Genomic DNA, 12,717 nt, shown 5'->3' with positions numbered 1-12,717 from the left:
TCTGGTTGGCTTTCTCTTAAGATTTAAAATGGCATCTCCAAATCAGGGAAAGAAATCAAAGTCCAAAATGTAAAACTATAGGTGTATGTTATGCTAATATATATTCTATGTAATGCAGTCCGTGTAAGATATGTTAAGGTATTTTTTTCCCAAATGTAACTCTGAAAAATCAACTTGTGTCAAGTGTAATTCAAACCATGGATATTTTTTTGTCGTTTTATTTTTTATTGCTTTAATCACAATTGGCATTATTATTTTGGCATTATCATTATCAGTAATGAGCAATCCAAGAATTAATTTATTCCGTATCTCCATATTTAAAGTAGTTACCTGACTTACCTTAAGATGTGATGATGTGATCAAACGATAATTCATATTCATTCGTTAATGCAAAAATACTTCTTTCAATAGGTGTGCCAGCCAAATCCTGAGGAGTTTGGCACTAATACAACACTGAGATGGTCAGATTTCCTGGTAGAAGGACCAAAGGGTGGTGTTTTACGTTCGGTGGGTCCAATTTCCTTTCACCGTGCTGCTCTTAAAGGCAGGGCTTCAACTAGCGGAAGAGATTCATGGAGGCGGGTCACTCTGGGAATATCAGCATCTTCCATGTCTGAACTTCCTCAGTATTTCAGGGGCTGCATGTGCCATGATGGAAACAGCGCTCCCATTAGTAGGTGTATGCCATCATTGAGACCCATGTGCACATTCCAGGATGAGATACCCAATAGATTCTTCTCATCAGACACTGCGAGTGATTCGGCTACAGTTGCTGACCTTATTGAAGGTAAGTTTTCCTGGATCTGAAAAGATTTAATTCTGAAAGAAGTTTTTTGGAATATTTTGATAAATCAGGCTTGTTTCATTATTCATTAAACATGCTAAGAGATCATGAATCAAATTAAAATGTCCACATGGATTCTATTTAACCTAAAAGTATGATGCCGTTTGCAAAGTTATTTATGCCTTGAGTTGTCTCAGATGTAATTTGTCTGCTGGACGCAGAGAGTTGTTCTCAATACCTATTCTAAGGGCATATTTGCTGAAACTAAAAAATAATCTAACCGAAGGATTAGACCAAATTAAAAGCTGTACCAGATAAATTTAACCTTTTATTAAATCCATTGCCAATTAACTTAACATGCTAATTTTGAATACAAAGTCTGTCATACATAGTCTGAATACAAATTCAGTATATTTTAGGTTACATGCTCTAGATTTTTGTTGAAGCACTATACATATACATTTAGTGTACCATTTCCAAGTTGCAACACATTTCGAAATGTTGTCCTCTTCAAAGAATAATTAATGGTAAGGCCTTAAGAAGGGTAATTCAATGTGACTCCATGCCATTGAGCATCATAATGGAAGAATATGCGAAGCCATGGTAATAAAGAGTAGGTACATGACTAAATGATCTTCGGATAGTTTTGATTAGATTAAATGGTTTTGGGGAATGTAGGAAAATAATTATATATAAAGACTGAAGTTACCTTCTACGATAACCAAGGTATTGTTTAGAATTTTTAAGCTTTTTAGTCATTAGTTTCGCTGCTTCAAAGACTTAGCGGTTCTCTCCTATTGATTGGTTTTAATAATTGCTCATGTAAATAATGTAATTGCAAAATTGCTGCAGACCAAGGGAATGGTTTGTGGGATTTCAAAGTTGCTTGAAGCTGAAGAAAAATGAGAAGACAAAAGTATTCACCAAGCCTTAGTCTTTTGATGGGAAGCACCCAGAGATGTAGAGCTTTGATAGGTACCAGTTTCACACACTCCTAGAATATGACTGTTTTATCAAAAAAAATATGATTGAAAGTACGTCGGGATATTATGCATAATGTAGCATGCAATTGGACCTAGACCTTTGATGAGATTGAATAAATTAACTTTTCAAATTAAGTTGTTTGTCAATTTAAATAATGGATCATAATGATAAAAGCTACACAGATACTGAAATAAGCTGTACAGTAAACTCTCTATAGAGGACAGAATATAGTCACACCTATGCTTGAAGGGGGATTGAGATGATGCGGGGGCTAACGTAATGGCTTCCTACCCGAAGGGCCCGGGTTCAAATCCCGGCAGTGTTGAATATTTTTCAGAGGTATCTCGATCCCTACTTGAGGTGCTTTGTGGAGGGCATTTTGAGTGAGTACGCCGTCCGTCGGATGGGACATTAAGCTGCAGACCCCTTGGCGCCTTTCGTAAAGAGTAGGCTAATGCCGACGCCGGGTTTCTCTCCACCCTTCATCCTTTCCTTTCCATCCCCTATAGCGCAAATGACCTCAGCTGTCGGTCGCCTCCCCTAAATACTACTACTACTATGCTTGGATTCCAATTGTTGAGCAATCAATATTTCCAGTCATTGTGTAACATGTGACAAATATAGATTCTCAATATAATAATGAATAGATTGTAGGCTAATGTCCAGTATAATCTAAATAGGTAGCTCTCTCGTGGGAATTAGATGTTAATTTTTTAGCTCTGATACCTTTAAAAAATTCCCTGCATGTTACCTATTCTTCTCCATTTGGGGAAAATCATTAAATTTCTGGAATCAAGTAGATTCTGCATTAGTGATCCTTGCTTGTAAAAATAATTGAATACATTTATATCACTTCCCAAAGTTTTACTTTCTGTCGTAATGATTTTGATCCAGAGAAAATTTTGGACATTATACTGGTGTCTTATAGATTCAGGCTTAAACCAACATCCCTTGCCATTTACTCTTTTCATCTTCTGTTTTCATTATGGATTTTTATAATCCCTTAAATTAATTATGTTTTCCAAAAATTAATTTTTGTCTCTAATTGGTTCTTCTATGATTATGCAGACATATGAACTCTTTTTGTATTCTTTCAAAAGCATTAATAATGCACATCTCCCATAGGCATAAGAGTGTTATAAGTTTATAAGTGCCCATTGTACTCAATTTTAAGCCTACTGGTTGTTGTTGTTTTTACTCAAAGATTTTCACTCATTGTTTCTCTGCAGCCACTGTCATGGTCTTCAATCCTCTCCACTTCTACTCCCTGAAGACTTACTTGACGGAGTTGATAACGGAGAGGAAGTCTGGTCAGAGTTTTCCACCCCTTCCTGAGGAGAGTAACTGGTGCAATCGTGCATGCCTTTTCTTGTTGGTCTTCCTCGATTCCCTCTGCTCTCTCGAATGTAATGGCAGTGAGGATGCTCTGTGTGTCATCCGGGAGGAGGCCAAGCCCAGTCCAGTGGTGGCAGCAGTGGATGGCCAGCTGGGTGATGGATCCCACCTGAGCTGCCCCCTCCCTCGCCTCTGTGTGCTCCCAAATGAAAACTCCCCGAAAGCAAACAGCAGCCCTTCTTCCCCCATGCAGTGCTTCCAGAATGTCGTGACGCAGATAGCCGAGACGACGGGTGGAGATTCTGGCATGGACTCTTTTGCTCACGTGCTGAATTGCATCCTGGGACTCCTTCAGGGCACTGACGATGCCCTTGCACGGTCGAGGGCGGCCCTGGAGCTATGGTTCTTTGGCCCGCCAATCTTCCAGAGCATTGCTCTTCATTCACCCGGGGACAAAGCAATGCACGAGGAAGTCATGGACGTGAGGGATGCCGCAAGGTGGGCTCTCAAGAGTCCAATCCTGTCGGCTGGTGAAGCGGAACCATTGTCGGTGGAGGGGGAACTTCTGCACGCCACCCCCAGGCGTTGGCTGGATCTGGAGAGAGCCGGGGCCTTGCGGTCGCTTGCGGTCAGTGCTTTGCACAGGGGGAGTCGAATTCCCTCTCCGCTGGAGTCGGGACTTGAAGGCTCAAGCACAGAGGAGGGCGGAGGGGTGGTCGGTAAGTGCTGCAGAGGATGGAGGGTTGGTGAAATAGGTGGGCACCCAACCTTGCCCACGTGCGAAGAGGTCAGACTGAGGTTTCTTGTTGGGACTAGTGGCTCTGAGGTGGCTGAATCATGGGAATTGCTTGCCCGAAACGAGCTGTCATCACCGACGTCTGTTGTCAGCCTAGGAAGAACTTATGTGGACACCCCAATGAGGAAACTCAACACCTGGACCATTTCAAGTGGCCCAGTAATTGGGGAGGCTCAGTGCTAGTGAATCTGTTATTGCATATTGGTGCTAGTTTTCCTGTATAAAGTGAACAAATCTAACATTCTTAGCTCATTTTAATAGCTTCATATGACTGAAATTTGTCAGAGGTACCTGTCAGCACTTGGAAGATACATATATTTTTTTAAACTACTTTTAAAAGGAGCAGAATCAGCAACATATTGTCTTCAGGGTTGTGCCTTTTCTTTCGTCTAAAATCTGTAAGTGTCCTCATTAATTATTTTTCTTCAGGACTTCAATGAGAAGGATATGTTTGTCATGGTGTTTCAAAATTGGAAAGTGGGATAAGATGGTATGTATTGTGTTTTTAAAATACTCATTTTTTAATAATTTCAACAAAGAATTACATTGGTGTGTCTGTTCAAGTTTGAATCAAATGAATTTTTCTACTAGATTTTATTTAAGGTTTTTAACTTTATTGATCTTGTAATAAGTACACTGTGAATGAAATTTGGCAGCTTCTAATTAAATTTTATTGTTAATTGTATAATTTGCTATCATGAGAATCATTTTTAATCCATTGTACATACAGTAAATATGTTGGCTTTAAAAGACAAATCGAGGATGATGCCCCAGTATACATTCATTCCACAAGTCTTTTAAGGGGATGTAATGTATCATTAGACGTGAGCAGGGTATGTGAACAGGGTTGAAAAGCTTGAAGGAGGGATGGTTGAGTTTAACAGTCTTTTGATGAGTCATTCAGTTGCATGTACTGTTTAAACAATGTCATATTTTAAATTGAATGATTTTGATTGTTCATCAATATGCCATATGTTTAAACATTATTTACTGAAAATTAATCAGCGGTCTACATGAACTGTCTACAGCTAAATCTTTCTTTAGTTGTTTCATAAGTTGAAAAAATATTTGTCCAATGTGATTTATGTTCTGCTTTTAAAAATCGAAACCACTGTTTTTCCTTTTCAATGACTTCCTTAATGCTGAATATGTAGTTGTGTAAATTTTGGGGTAATAGGACTTTGTTAATGGAAAAGAGAATGCGGTGGCCACTATTGGTGAAAAGTCATTCATTAAGCTGACAAGGCTAAGAATGAATTTTTAGACTCTTCCTCATACTATTTTTTTTAATTTGTATGACCAAAAAGCTTTTTTAATTAGTATGTAGGTATCTGCGCATTAAATGTGCATTGTGAATTATTGACATATATTGCAGTACGTGTAAATTTGAGAATGATACGTAAAATGCATTTATGGTCATGTGTGACAGATCTGCTTAATTCACTTATAAAATAATGATCTTGATTTGTATTCTTATTTAAACTGTTGAATTGTAAATATTACCCAGACATCGAATCAGATTTTTTTAGCAAATAATTTTGTTACTCTTTTCAAAATATTTTGGAGTGAAATGGCATTTTTTTTTGTGATGTGGTTTTATTGATATGATCATTCAAATAATACTGACAAACATTTAGATTATCTCAGTTTTTAAGAAATTTTCGCACATACCATGACACTTTTTATCATTCATATTAATTGATGCCTTTTTTTCTGCTAATGCTGAACTTCAATTAGTAACTATCGTCAGCCATTCTACTGAGGCAATGAAAAAAAGTCCAACATATTTTCCAGTATTAATTTTATATCTCTTACTGCAAAAAAAGAAGTGTTTAAGGGAGGAATTTACATTTGATTGTCATTGGACCATGGCTAGTACTTATTTGAATGGGCCAATTGTTGTAAGATGTGTTAAAGGGCTATTTTTTTAAATCTTCATATAAATTGGAATTAATACTCTTATAGACTAACATCATAATGAGGGTAAGTTTCCATGTGCTACATTTTGTGCCTTTGAACTTTACATTTCAGATTAATCATTTTGGATATGTCCCTGTGGTCCTTAAAACTTGATAAAAGTGAAAAATTTTGGTGATAATTCATCAGAATATTTATTATATATTTTATAACACTTTTAATAGAGTTTAAAAACAATAGGTGCTACTAGCATAACCGATATGCCAGCTTCATAAAATGATTGCACTTTCATTTGGATTTACTACTTGAAAGTAACTGAAAAATATGGCGAGGTTCAATTCAATCAGTTCCTCAGTTCTGAAATGACAAATTATATGGATAACTTTATTTTGTAGGTAATTGTTTATTTAATGATTATGTTGTTTAAAGTTGTTAATACTGTATTTATGCTTTTTTTCTCCCAAAAAGGATTAGAATATATCATGAAGCCATTGTGATTCTTTCACTTCATTTTTCCATGTAATGTATTAATGTTTATTCTTTTTGGTGCCATTAGAAATATAAATATTTTCAAAGAAACTTTAGAATGAGTGTTGATTTGTTCAAGTATTTCGTAGTGCAATAATCAGCTTACAATGATTGTAAGTTTGTGTGTACCTGCCTACCGTGTACCTACCTTTATGCAGTGTTTATTCAAACATCATCTATGCAACAAAGCCCACTCTGAATTGATCTGAAGGTCAGTTTGATTGGTGAGATGTGCATTTTCATGATTGAAGATTAATATCCTTTTCTGTGCCACTTTCAATTTTACAGGTAGATTGTGAAAATTGCCATAGTTTGGTTGGAGTGGGGCTTGTCCAGCTTAATTAGTCAGATAATACTAACCACTTCAAAGCATAATATGATGCAATACACTATGGCAATCTACGCAACTCTAAGCTCTTCTTCAATTCTGCTCACTTTCTGCCTTCCTCCATTCTTTACAATATATCCAATTTTGTCCTTCCTTGACTTTTATCTCAATTACCCAATGTTACCTACTCCATCAACTACCTCTTTTCAACAATCCATTGCCCTGCAATCAATGTTCCCTTACCTCATATTTTCCTGCTGCCTATGAATTATTACCAATAATTCTCTCTCCTCTCTCACCATGGCCAGCACTTTAGTATTTGTTTTTCTTTCCATCCATTTTAATTTTTAGATCCTTCTTCATTACACATCTCGAATGACCCTGCAGTCCATGCTTTCATTAAGTTCATGCCTCCTAGCTTCAATTTTTGAAATGTAGCCTGGTTATTTTGTTAAGAACATAATTACCATTGTTTTCTTTAAATGAATCTTATCCTATCACACTGACTCAGGAAGCTGCTCAGCAATAGTTGCAATCCCTTTTCAGACTGACTAACTAAATCACCCGAAAATCTGACTTGATCAGTCTCTCATCTATTTTCATTCATTTTGTAGCCTTTCATATCTTTTTCTCTGTGTATGCATTGAGAAAACAGGTTTTAATTGACAGCCTTTTGTTACCCCCTGACCTATATGATAAACAGCCCATCTGGATTCTCCTTCCATTTGGGCCATTTGAGTGATGAAAGAAGTCAAATTCACGTGAAGAAGTCATGAAGACTTTACCTGACAATTGTTAAGAAAGAAGCAATGGATGGAATATCTATTAAGGAGGTGAGGAATTCTTAAAACTTAAGTCAGAAAGGATAACAAAAATTTGGAATGGAAGAACTAAGAACTGCATGACACTGTTAACAAAAATAATCATCAAACCAAAGAGAGCCCAGTGTAAGAAAACAAATACATGGTTGAAGAGATTTTTTGATGAAAGGAGTTGGCAATGTTCTGAAAGGATGTGGAGATTGACTCATCAATATCAGAAGGATCAATGGGTGTGTTTAACTAACTGGCTTCTCTATGAATATAAAAAAATACATTTGTTCCGTTTTTATAGATTCTTTCAGACTTACCTATGGAAGAGCAATGTTTACCAAAGGCAGAGAGTTTTTTGACACTTAGGAATGTTGATAAATTGGAGAACTTACAAAATTGTGTTAAATTTGATGGGAAAATGTAAGATTTTGCTTCATAGCAGCAATGGCCAGCGACATAGGTATGCCGTTAAAAAAATCAGTCCTCGAGTATTTGGAAAAAGGAAATGTAGTGTAAACCATGGGGATGATTTTCAGCATCTGGGTTTCTCTTCTTAGCATTGAGGCAACAAATTGGTTTCAGGCATCACATCTAATGCCTCAGGTTATAGGGAATAAAACCGTACATTTTGATTGCTGGAGAATGAGAAGACTTAATATTTACTGGCAAAAGATTGACTAGGGGCAACAAGAAACTTTGCCACTATTGATGATAGATTGAAAGTCTGGAATGTAGTTGTTGAAGTGGGAGGAAGTGCTTTGACATGACCTGCAGCAAAGGGTAAGTTATTCTCAATCTTTCATGTAACCATTTTCTGTACGTAGTAGTAGTAGTATTTAGGGGAGGCGACCGACAGCTGAGGTCATTTGCACCACAGGGGATGGATAGGAAAGGGTGAAGGGTGGAGAGAAAACCGGCGTCGGCATTAGCCTACTCTTTGTGAAAGGCACCAAGGGGTCCGCAGCTTAACGTCCCATCCGACGGACGGCCTACTCCCTCAAAGTGCCCTCCACAAAGCACCTCAAGTAGGGATCGAGATACCTCTGAAAAATATTGAACACCACTGGGATTTGAACCCGGGCCCTCTGGGTGGGAAGCCAGTACGTTAGCCCCCGCACTATCTTGATCCCCCTTTTCTGTATGCTCCATATATAATGGGATGGGTACATCTTTGATGACCTTATTCATTTAGGGATGAAGAATTGAACTTACATATTCCTGTAATGTCTCCTGAGAAGAAAGCCTCGAGAGCTAACATGCATTTCAAAATGAAATTTTTCAAAAGTCTCTACCACTAGCTTTTAGAATTAGTCATTATTTACTATGTCAAGCTACTGCCAGCAACTAACCAGAAGCTTTTCAATAAGCACGATTGAAAGATCATTTATGCTCTTACACTCTCATGGAAATCAAAGATGCTTTTGGAAGAATTGTGTTTGGTCATAAAATAAAATGAATGGCATCATCATAAGGGTTTCCTCCCCATTGGATACCCCTTGGATGGATGCATCTCACTGAAATCTCGCAATGAATGGGTCTCCCATTTGTGGTGAAACAAACCCATCTATGAGATGATACATCGTACATTAAAACCTTGGCTCTCCATTTAGTAATTCTAATATGGAATTTTATCATGTGAAACATATGGACAAGCTTCAAATGGATACTAGTGGAATTTTATTTTGAAAAAATGGAAAGTATGTAAGCTCCACAGTCACATGTACCTTGGAGCTGAATAGAAATTAACATTGGTACTCATATCTTACACAAAGATTGAATGTACTTGATAACGACTCACTATGGCAACAAAATTGTTGGCTCTAACCTACTCCTGAAAAGCTTCTTTTGATTGCTTTAATAATTTTCTGACTCTCATTATAAGGGAAGCAAACAAGATTTCAATTTGAAATATTAGCAAGTGAAATAATATGCCCATGAATGTAGCATAAAAATACTTAACCAGTTTTTCACTGGAATTTTAGCAGCAGCCTTTGAAGTATGTTTTTATTTGTTTGAGGTCCGTTTGGGAATAACCACTCGGTATTGCTCATAACTCATTGAAAATATTATAATTTGTTCAGAAATAATTTGATATGGAATGTATGCTGTTTTCTAATACCAATGCATTCACCTGCATTAAGCAACAACTCGTATTCTAAAATTGAATATGCATTTAACTCTCTCACTGCTGTGAATCTATCTTTTCAACTTTTCTGTGGTGTGCTATCATACTTTGAAATTTTATTAAAATTATATTCGTCAAATTATACCTATAAACAATTACCGTTAAATAAACAGTGAATCTAGATTAACTCCATATTTTTCTTATTAAGGTTATTTTATTATTTGGGGGATAATATAGGTTATATAAATACAATTACCTTCCTTTTCATTGTATGTGAGGAGCAGTTTCTGGAGAGTGAGACGCATCGACAGAAAGGGTTAATATGTATTTAGAGTACTGCATTTGAAGTGGATTTACGTTGGCCATCATATTTTATGAAGATTTCACCAATGCTTTTACAATAAAAATTTTACTATATGGCATTCAGTTAATGGGACATAAAACTTAAGAGAACTACAGTAGGCCTTAGCTTTTTGGTAAAAAAATGTACTCTGATTTAGGAGTTTGTGAAACTGTGTGGAACATGCCACGCAGAGTTAACTTATATTTCAAATGTAAAGCCAGGCTAATTTCATTTGAAGAGAGCTCCAGACTCCTGAAAGGTAAGCATTCTTCTCAATCTTTCCTACGATTTGTCTTGAACTACTTCTGTTAGGATCAACTCTCCAGGATCCCCATCTGCCATGTGAATGAAAATCCAAAGGTATGTGCATCTTTTTACCATCTGCCATTGTCTTTTCTTTGGTGAATAGACACTCAAAATTGATGAGCTAGTAATGGGAACTATATGATCTTCAGAAATTTTCAGGAATGGGACTATGGAAGACAGCGGAAAATGGTGTGGATAGTTACTGTCAAAAATACCCATCATCTCTCATCTCATCATCATATACAGAATTAATGTATTTACCATAGTGTGCAGCAGAAAAGGTAAACACTTTCTATCCTTTAAGATTATTATTTTAAGTTTAAAATATTTTTTGTGGGGTTTTTCAAGCCTGCATTTTTCAAAAGAAAAACTTCTTGTTAAGTCTGATTTGGATCCTGCCCTACACAATATGATTGAAAAGTCATAATTAATTGGAAAGAAGTTTTCTAGAAGCATTGTTCAGAATAGAAAATATATATAACCAAAATAAAACTTTTTTTACAGCTACTGCTTTAGAGTTGCACCAAGATAAAACTTAACATGTTTTTTAACGGTCGGATAATTCACCAGGTGGGAAATGAACTAAATTTGAAATTCTCATACATGATTTTTTAAATGTACTGTCACTCATTCTGAGTGAAATAAAACTGGTTAAGTCATTCCAGATGGTTAGGGTACTACCACATTTCCCGATCCATAAGAAGTACTGTGATTTTTAGGGCTGTAAATTACGAAAAATGCTTGGATCACACGAAGGATCAAAGCATTTTAATATTTACACTTAATACAAAGAAAATGGAATAGTCGTTAAAAAAATTAGCAGCTATATGAATTTTTATTCATTGCAGAATCCTGGAAATTTGTCATCACAGCTGATAAATCATTTCTGTGGTTATTTCACTGAGGTCACTTTCCTCGTATGCAATATCATCTTCACCTCCATCTAACGCACAACTAATTTTCCAGTTTTAAAAAGACATCATATTAGTCTCACTTTTAACTTTCCACTAGGGCTTTTTCAGCCATTCATGTTTTGGGTACTCTTCCAATTGGTGTGATACCATGAACTGGTGCCTTATTACTTTTTTATTAGGTTTTTGAGCTATTGTAGTTCTAGTACATTGATCCATTCTTCCTTTGATTTATTCCAGTTCTTAACATGCTCCTCCAGCTTTGGCCATTTAGGTGCACATAAAAGTTACGTTTTTTTCTCCTATCTGCATTTACAAAATCTATTTTCTGCTTCCTCCATTCTTTTATCATCTTTCTTGTGGGAAGTGGGCGAAAACGCCTTTCAGCTGCCCTGTTCCCATGCTCTGAAGTATAATTCACAACTTCAAAATTTACATACATACATAAATGGTACCCTGCAAGCCACCACTAGGGTGTGTGGCAGGGGGTGATAACAGACCAGACTACTTCAGAGAGAAATATGACGTCTTAAATGTGTTGTACACTTAATCTCTCTAATTTTATTTACATGACCTCTCATACCAAAGTACGGTGAGGCTAATAGTATATTTTCAAAATCATGGCTAAAGAGGCATCCTTTCAATTTATGCAATAGATTTAATCTATAATTAACCTTGGTTCCATAAGTGATTCCCTACCTAGATCCTCTAAAAATTTATATTCACTGCTCTTTAAATTCAGTACTGTATGAAAATTTTTCTCTTGAGGGCCAATGAGGTTATTCTAATTCAACTTTTTATGCAACACTTAGTTTGTTATTATTTTGTAATTATCAAAATTTGTATTTTAGGCAACAATTTTCTATGCCTTTACTATGACACTCACACTGGTTAAGGTTGAGTGGCTGTAGACTAAGAGTTTATCAGGAGAGATGATACAATTTATTAGCAGAAGGATGACAGCCTTATTATCCCTATGTTCATTAGTTTCACAGCACCACATGCGAGATGTAACTAAATGCACTACATTGTATGTATACCTCTGTAATTTATTTGGGAATTTTTTAGGAAGTATTTGCAAGGAAATATGAAAACTCTATTGCTTACTCAAAAGTGATATTATCAAAATTTGTAATGAATGTAACTAATTTCTATGCCGGATGCAGGAAAAAAACAATTAATAGTAAATATTTTTTCCAGCAAATTGGCTTGCCTCTTAAAGTTTGAAGTTATGCCCATATACCCTTGGCCCACAAGATACGGACTGATTTTAGAGCACATTTAGGAGTTAAAAGGTGCATCTTATGGGCCAGGAAATATGGTACTTCTTAATTATTCCACAGCAACTAGTGAACTGAGGACAATTTCACTTAAGTTTTCACTCAAAACACTCCTCTCAAAAGTCTCTAGTTGATTCAATCTTTTGAATCAATCCATAATTATGTAGGTAATTAAAAGAGTACACCATAAATTATATGGAAAATCAAAAATATATTTAATATTTTTGACAGAAAATACATGGAATATATACTGTACAAATTTGGCATA

General features: G+C 36.1%; 1 protein-coding gene across 2 annotated transcripts in view; it reads left to right on the top strand.

The window, feature by feature from the left end:
• Window positions 1–614, top strand: part of LOC139696288 (serine-rich adhesin for platelets) — a 233,605-nt gene extending 232,991 nt beyond the window's left edge. For both annotated transcript variants that reach the window (XM_071594987.1, XM_071594986.1), the window contains exon 11: window positions 412–614. The gene's annotated coding sequence lies outside the window, so the exon portion shown is untranslated. The remainder of the gene's footprint in view (window positions 1–411) is intronic.
• The last annotated feature ends 12,103 nt before the right edge of the window (window positions 615–12,717 follow it).

The sequence above is a fragment of the Hetaerina americana genome, unplaced genomic scaffold (assembly GCF_022747635.1).
Source record: "Hetaerina americana unplaced genomic scaffold, ioHetAmer1.1.p SCAF_7, whole genome shotgun sequence".
Lineage (NCBI taxonomy): Eukaryota > Metazoa > Arthropoda > Insecta > Odonata > Calopterygidae > Hetaerina > Hetaerina americana.
The sequence above is the reverse complement of the archived record's forward strand: the minus strand, read 5'-3'. Positions and strand labels throughout refer to the sequence as shown.